Here is an 8,606-nt window from a genome sequence, read left to right on the forward strand (position 1 = left end):
ATAAAAATATATATAAAAATTAAGTTTCATTCAAAAAATATGTAATTAATTATATAATATCATTAGTAATCTTATTGGTTGGTGATACCAAATCAAATATGAATTACTTAACATCATCAATGTATATTTATAATGTTTTATTTTAATAAAACATAATTGATAATATCAAAAATTATAAGTAACTAATTCAAATTTTTACTAAAACTAAGTCGATTTACCTTGTAAAGTTACGATTAGTATAAGAAATGAAGGTATAATCTTTTATATTGCATATTACCAGACTACTATATATTTGTTAGACTTTCGAAGTAATTAATCAAAACAAAAGAAGGGAAAATTTTTAATTCTAATGTTGAAATTGTAATAAAAATTCATTTTAAGTATATTAGTAATTTAATATTCTTGTTGAATTGCACATATAATAAATGTTAAAATAATATAAAAAAGCCTTAGTAGAAATCATGGTTTTTTTTATAAATAAGATAATTTTTTAAAAGGTAAAAGGGGATACAATATCTACTGGATTCAGCATAGGATACCCTTAAAAAATACAGAGAGAATGAATATTTGACTTTGAGCCGAATTGGCACAAGTTGTGGGCAAAGTATTTTCTTCCCTAGGGAAAAGCAACGTGTTACAAATCATGGTCGATCATGATAATAAAGAGCGAACGAGTTAACAATGTTAAAAGAAAATGAGAGAAAAGCAAATTACAAAAAGATTATCTAATTATGCTATTATGATTGGAAAATAAAAGTAATTGGTGTGCCTTTCTCTCCCAAAAAATACCCTTAATTACATAGTAAAATTAAATAAAAATCCCTAAACTATTGAAAGTTATTTAAAAGGTGATTTAGTCAATTCATATCTTCATTAACTAATAATTATTTCACTATTCCTATCTCCTCTCTCCTCCCACTTTCTCTTTCCTTTCTCTCTCATCTCTCATGTTTCCTTCAAAATGTCCTTTCGTTAATTAGTTTTATGATTTAATAAAAGTATTTGATAATTATGAAATTGTTGGATAACAAACATATGATACAACAAAATTTTGAAATTATAAATCAAAATAAAAAAATGATAAACGTACTTGCAATAGGGGCTAACTTGGTTGAAATAAATGTGAGGGGGAAAATGTCAAAAATCAATCACAATGATGCTTGGGTACTTTTGAAATAATTAATATAAACATTACGAAAGTGTCACGAGCCCAAAGTTTGATGCCCGTGCGATCGCCTAAGGAACTATGCACCGAGGTTCCCCTGGCCCAGCCCCTCCCCAGGGTTGACAAGCTAACATAAATATTCCATGATAAGGAGCACAAAACTCAGAGTACGTACTTGTAATATAGCAGCTCATATTAGCTCACGCACAATGAAGGCAACCAGTACATGCATGTAATTTACTTGTAATTAATTAATTACTTGAAACCTCCATTGTTCTAATGTATTTGTTTCACAAGATATTTTATGTATTCCATTCAAGCTTATCAAGAAGGAGAAGATCGTGTCTGCAATCTACCAGAAAAAATAAAAGGATACATAGATCGTGTCTTGTTAAGATTAGATTATTATATATACATTTATACGGATTGAATTAGATTGTTGAGCTCTACCCCCAAGCAACCTCGCTTGGGTGGAGTATCGCCGGGGTGGGGCTCCCCCTCTACTTCGTCCCACTTTCGAAAGAGGGACGAAGCAAAGGGGGAGCTCGGTTGGGGCTTCCCCGGCCGGCGACCTCCCACCCTAGAGAGGTCGACGGACGATCCTAACTCTTCCAGCAACTTCACTTGGGGTTATATCGCGGTGGCGAAGGACCCCCCAGCAGAGCTCCCCTTCTGCTTGCTGAGGGCCATCCCCTTGTCTTGTTCAATTTTTTTCTTTTCTTTTTTTTAAATTTTCTAAAGAGAGAAAATGATCTCATGGTTTAATGGAGTAAGTGACAAAGTAAAACGGCTTAATGGACTCCATTGTTTGATGGGTTTTCTTTTTCAGTGACCGTTTTAATAATTTTCTCTTAAAAAAATAAAAGAGTTGTTTTGGGGGGTGGGGGATGTTCGGGGGTTTGTTTCAAACCTGGGCTGCCAATATAAGTGCAGTGTCATTCCGGAGTTTCGCATTTTATTTTATTTTATTTTATTAAATCATCTCTCCTAGACAGCTCGAGAGGATGACAAGAAAAACTGCGTTGAGAGGCAGCGGAACGTCCTCATTGCCATAGCAAGTTTAATTTAACTGCTTACCTGATGTTCCAGGCAGGAGGTGCCCTCCCCGGGGGTATCTGGTCAGAATATGGATCAACCTCCCATTCGCGGCACTCTTTTGATTTTGATTTGATTATCTTTAGTTACGTAATTCCCATAAATAAATTCATCTCTACCAACGTAGGTTGGTTCAAGCGGTTTGACATTTGTTCCGCTTAAGTAAGGTATTTGGTATGAGTCCTAAATCCACGTTCAAGGAACTTTACCCTTAGTGGACCAACCGGCTCGATATAATTAGCCGGGTCCCAATTGGGCTTCCGAATATTATGGTTCACACCGAAAAAATCCATTTTATACGTTCTCGGTATCCCCGTCTTTGCAGTCACGACTACCAATTTATTCAACTTCTATAGCACAGTGAAGACTATAGGATTTATCGTGTCTCTTAGCGTAATAGAACTTATCAGTGGCCTTCTATACGAAGAAGGTTCTTGGTGTGGGTCTGTATGGTGATAATGGGGGTTGTACTGTCCTGTATAATGCCATCTTATGCAGTGTCGGTGGCTTTTACATCACTTTGCGGCCGTAATATAACGGTAGCCGTAATCTAGCTGAGTATTGTGGTTTGGGCCAGGGGTATAACTCTCCTGATTCTATTGCGCATGGTTTGCTTATTAGCCAGAGCTTGGCGCTCATGCATGTAACTTACTTCCAATTAATTAATTACTTCAAACCTCCATCATTCTAATGTACTTGTTTCACAAGGTATTTTATGTATTCATTTGAAGCTTATTAGGAAGGAGAAGATCGTGTATGCAACCTGGTGACAAATGTAGGAAGAAATAAAAGGATACATAGATCGTGTCTTGTTGATATTAGATTGTTATATATATTAGAGATGTGCATGGATACCAGATATACCCGAAACTGTTTGGGATCTAACCGTTAGGGTATGGTCTGGGTAATTCCAATTGAAAATGGGGTAGGGTATGAATAATCATTTAAGAAACCGGTGAAAATAAGTTCCGGTTTCGGTTCCAACATACATGGTACCCACGGAACCGATACCATATATGTTAGAACCGGTACCATATATGTTAGAACCGGTACCCGGGACCTATATTTTTTTCTAAAAAAATTAATTTATATTTATATAATTCGCTATGTGCGATGTAGTCCCTACAGAATTCTAAGGAGAGCTTATTTGATTTGTCTACTAAAAAGAGCTATATCATCCTTTTTTTGCTAAATAGCTACATAAACTTTTAGTTGCGTACTTGCTTTATCTATTGTATAATCCTGAGGAAAGCTACATAATCTTTTAATTCTGCGGATGGATATAATCTGATTAATTTATGTCGACATTTATTTGTTTTACGTGATTGTGAATGAAATATTTTTATTTATTTATTTCATTTATTGTGCTTGAAGAGAAAAAAAAATTATAGGTTCTAACAAGTAATCGAAACCTATAATATAATTCAGGTTCCACGTAGGTACCGGTTCCATGTTCCAATGAGATAGGGTTTGGTTCTAAAATCTTGAAACATGTCCTCTACAAGATAAGGTCTGAATATCGTGAAAAACAAAGGGTACCTGGACCCGCACATCCTAACATATACAATTGTGAAAGTACTCAATTTGGATTAGTGACTCAAATTCCATCTTATGTATTGCAATATATAACCATGTTGAATGTGTTCTTCCTTTTAAATGTTATGATAAAACTTAATAAATGTTTAATCCACGCCTTTCCCAATTTTTCGGAATTCTTCGGAGGGCAGATTGCCAGCAACAATAGAAAGTCCGGTTCATGGTCAAGGATGGTACCCGTGAACCCTAGGCTGTCTCGATTTCTCTCCTCAATTTTCAACGTTTCTGCTTGGCGTACTTATGATTCAGTCTCTGTCAACAATTTCTCCAGAAAGCAAAATAATTTAGTTTAGTTTGGCAGTTGGCAAAAATTCCAGTTGACAAGAACAATGTCGAGATAGCGTCGCAATAGCCAACGAACTGTATCTGCAATCGGAAATGAATCACGTTAAACAACAAATTCAAGGTAATTTTAATAGCATGCACCACAGTCAATAGAAAATTACGAATGTGGGTGTACCGAAATATGGGCTGTTGTTATATATTCATCAAGTGAGAGCTATGACATTTCAAGGAGGAAACACAAAAGAAATACAGGCAGAGAAACAGAGATAGCAGTGACATCACTAACCCATGTCCAAAAACACTGACATAATCATGCAGTCCAAAAGTTATGTTGTGTTTGGTTTCAAAATAGAATTTTAAAATCAGATTTTGATTTTGAAAAAGAGTGGTATAAATGAGACCCACCATTTGACTTTGTATGAGTTATTTTATTTTGTTGTGGAAAAAAGTGGTATAAATAAGGCTCACTCTTTGACTTTGTATGAGTTATTTTATTTTGTTGTTGGTAGAATTAGGTTAAAATTGTGATTTTAAAATCACATTTGCAAACCAAACAAGCCTAAAAATCTCGGTACAGGATTCCTCGGTTGAAGCTCGGTAAAAAATTCCAAGTTTAAAGCCCCAAACAGAATACTTAACGGCCACGCCCTCGTCCACGACCACGTCCACGGCCCTGACCTCGTCCCAGAGGCTTCCCTGCAATTCAGACAAAGTACTACCATAAGTCAACAACGTCAAATAATAGCTGAATTTGGGAAGAAAAGAAATGCCATTAGATTTTGAGAAAGCGAGAAGAATTTGAATACCAGCAGTGGGCTTCTTGGGCTTGACCCTCGGTGGCTCTTCTACCAGCAAAGTCTTGAGGTTCAAACTGTCGGGGAGGATGTAGTAGCGGATGTTGTTGCCCTCACACTCAAGTGGTCGAGTGTCACTGGATTCTTCCCCTTCAGAGTAAGTTTAACTGTCTTCAGATGTGTGTTCATGATGATATCAACGCCTGCACAACATGCGAACTCCTGCCCATGAGAACACATCAAGTTCCTTCAATGGGCTGCTGCATGGCCATTTAAGAGCCTCAAACAGGAGACTGACACTTAGATCCTCCACAGGGACTTCAGAATTGTGCTTGTTAGCTCTCCGTGGTGCAGTAAAGAACGAAGAGATATAAAGTTGAATACCAACTCATTCAGCTTTTGCTTTTATAGAGATCATATCATTAAGTGTTTGATACAAAATGAAAACAACAAAAAGTGGTCGAAAATAAGTCACTTTCAGAAGTTGATGTAATGTTGAATTCCAGATCGAATCGTAACCTCTATCAAAAGAACCCTGAAGACATAATAAAACGAAGGCCATTTTGCCCACATGTTGCAGGTGATTCTGATTATACTCATTCTATTGAAAGAGAAATAATGACCAATGTCAAGATTCGGGACACATATAATCACCGGGACACGAAGCAGAAAAACTCCCTAGAGTCAATATAATGATCTGAACCGCAAGTTAAACAACAAAACTTCCAACTTCGAGCTACTCCAATATGCAGATTAACCATCCGTATTCAGAATCAATCCCACGAAATTGCAGGAACGAATTCATCATTCCACTAAACCATTAAAAGGACAAACAAAACAAGTTTAACTGCTTACCTGATGTTCCAGGCAGGAGGTGCCTCCTCCGGGGGTATCTGATCAGAATATGGATCAACCCCACATCCGCGGCTCTCTTTGGATTTTGATTTGATTATCTTTAGCTACGTGATTCCCATAAGTAAATTTATCTCAACCAACGTGGGTCAGTTCAAGCGGTTTAAAGTTTGTTCCGCTTAAGTAAGGTTTGTGCAAAAAATTCACGCTGAAAGAACTTTACCCCTTAGTGGACTGACCCGGCTCGATATGATTAGTCGGGTCCCAATTGAACTTCCTAATACTAGGGTTTACACCAAAAAAAAATTCATCTCACGCGTTCCGGGTATCCCTATCTTGGCAGACACAAATGCCAATTTATACGACTTCTATAGCACGGTAAATACTATAGGATTTATTGTGTCTCTTAGCGTAATAGTACTTCGTATCAGTGGTCTTCCTACACGAAGAAGGTTCTTGGTGTGGGTCTTGACGGTGCTAATGTGGGTTGTACTGTCCTGCATTATGCTATCTTATACAGTGTCGGTGGCTTTTAGGTCACTTCGCGGCCGTAATATAACGGTTGCCATAATCTGGCTGAGTATTGTGGTTTGGGCGGGTGGTATAACTCTCCTGATTCTATTGCGCTTGGTTGGCTTTTTAGCTAGAGAAGTGATGATTATCAGAGAGAGGTCCCAATGTTTAATTTAAATTAGCAAGAGAAGGCAAAGATTCGGATAAGATAGCTAATAGAGGAAATAGTGATTTCAAATCCTAGCTTTCCTAGTATAGTTGTTGTATCATAATTATGTAATTATTCTGCATTTATTTATTTTCTAAAACATGTTATGTACAACTCTATTTAATTCAATACAGAACACCTTCAACAGTAAGTTGAGGTTTCAGCCCAATTTGTCTAATCTCATATGGTATCAGAGCCTACGATCGAGCTATACAGTCGATCTTAACTAGGCTAACCTATCTCAATTCTTTCTCCCGATCCTCTTAATCATTCGTTCCCTATGGCTGACCTAACTTCAACCATCAATCTTCCCTCCTCAATCCCCACCATTCAGGTCAAATTAAATGGCCGAAATTACATGTTTTGGAAGGGTATTATGAGCCCTCTACTCGAAACCTACGGGCTTCTTTCCTATGCCGAAGGACGAGTATCAGAACCTGACAGAACAATCACAGGACCAGATGGCAGCATTTTACAGAATCCAGAGCACTTGCAGTGGACGTCTAAAGACAAATTTACACTCACCTGCATCATGCTAGCGGTGACTGAAGAAATCGGCTTCACCATCCTTTCTGCCAAGACCTCTCACGAGGCCTGGCACTCTTTGGAGACCGCATTTCTCAGTCAGACGGCCGCCCAAGAAGACCTTCTGGAGCAACAGTGGCGTGACCTGCAAAAACGATCAAAACCAATGCTGGAATTTATCAACGATGTTAAGAAGAAGGCCCTCAGTTTTGCTCAAATTGGAAAACCCAAAACTCCAACAGAAGTTAATCGACGAATCTATACTGGATTGGGTCCTGAATGGGAGCCACTTATTCTAGCTAAATCAGATGCAATGGTGACGATGAGCATTGATGAACTAACCTCATTGCTCATGGGGCATGAAGAACGGCGGTCATACGCTACTACCCGCGAGCAATCGCAGCAGCTGACTCCGGCTCCTCTCTCCGGAATTCTTGGACCACCTCCGGCCGAAGTCCACTACACCGACAGTCACGGAAGGACTAATTATCGCGGAAATAACTACGGTGGAAAAGCAAAAAACATAGGCAAAGGAAAGGGAATCGGACAAGGGATCACTTACGGTGATCACGGGCCTGGCGGTGAACCTCGGAGCTCCAGCTATGGTGGTCACGGCGGCACGAGAGGGCAAGGAGGACAGGGACGTCCTCTGTCGAACCCTAACCCTAATTTTGCAGGAAGCTATCGAGGAGGTCGGGGGAGTTTTGGCAGGAACGGTTCGGGTTATAACATCAACCCGGTCCGAGACACGCGGACTATCCGGCCCGGTTTCTTCTCCCAGCCCGGCTCTTTTAATTCAATGGACTCTACTCAGACCGGCCCATTTCACATGCCGGGCGGCCCAGCATTTGCCTCCAGCCCAGTGGCTGCCTCTGTTGTATGCCAAAATTGCAACCGGCCCGGCCATACTGCTCCGTTCTGTCAATTCAATTATTTTTTTGGTGTTCAGGCTAACATTGCTGAAGCATCTTCTCAGGGACTTCATGACCTTGATTGGTACATGGACTCGGGTGCTACACATCATGTCACTTCCCATATAGCCAACCTAAACATTCATGATGAGGCACCACACTCCGATCACATCTATGTTGGACATGGTAAATCTCTTCTTGTATTTGCCTCTGGTTCTTCCACTATCAAAGTCTCATCTCGCCCCCTCCACTTGAATCATATTTTATATGCTCCTAATATCTCCAAAAATCTCATTTCTATCTCTAAATTTGCTCAAGATAACACTTGTTTTTTTGAACTTCATCCTGACTGCTTTATTGTTAAGGATCAACAGACACGCCAGGAACTTTTGCGAGGCCCAGTTAAGGATGAACTTTATTGCTTTCCTCTGATAGGCAAGCACGCCAGTCAACCTCAAGCTCATCTCTCTACATCCGTCTCCTGTACTCTATGGCATCAACGTCTCGATCACACGTCCTTTCCAATTGTTCGTCGTGCTCTTAGTTCTTCCTTCTTATTGAATAATGATCATGTAGGACTCGTTTGTTCTGCGTGTCAACAAGGCAAATTAATAAACTGTTCTTTTCCTCTCACCATGCATAAGAGCACTTCTCTCTTTGAA

General features: G+C 39.1%; 1 pseudogene; it reads right to left on the reverse strand.

The window, feature by feature from the left end:
• Positions 1–4,756: 4,756 nt before the first annotated feature.
• On the reverse strand, positions 4,757–5,136 carry LOC116189574 (annotated as a pseudogene).
• Positions 5,137–8,606: the final 3,470 nt, after the last annotated feature.

Source organism: Punica granatum, chromosome 8 (assembly GCF_007655135.1).
Source record: "Punica granatum isolate Tunisia-2019 chromosome 8, ASM765513v2, whole genome shotgun sequence".
NCBI classification, from domain to species: Eukaryota; Viridiplantae; Streptophyta; class Magnoliopsida; order Myrtales; family Lythraceae; genus Punica; species Punica granatum.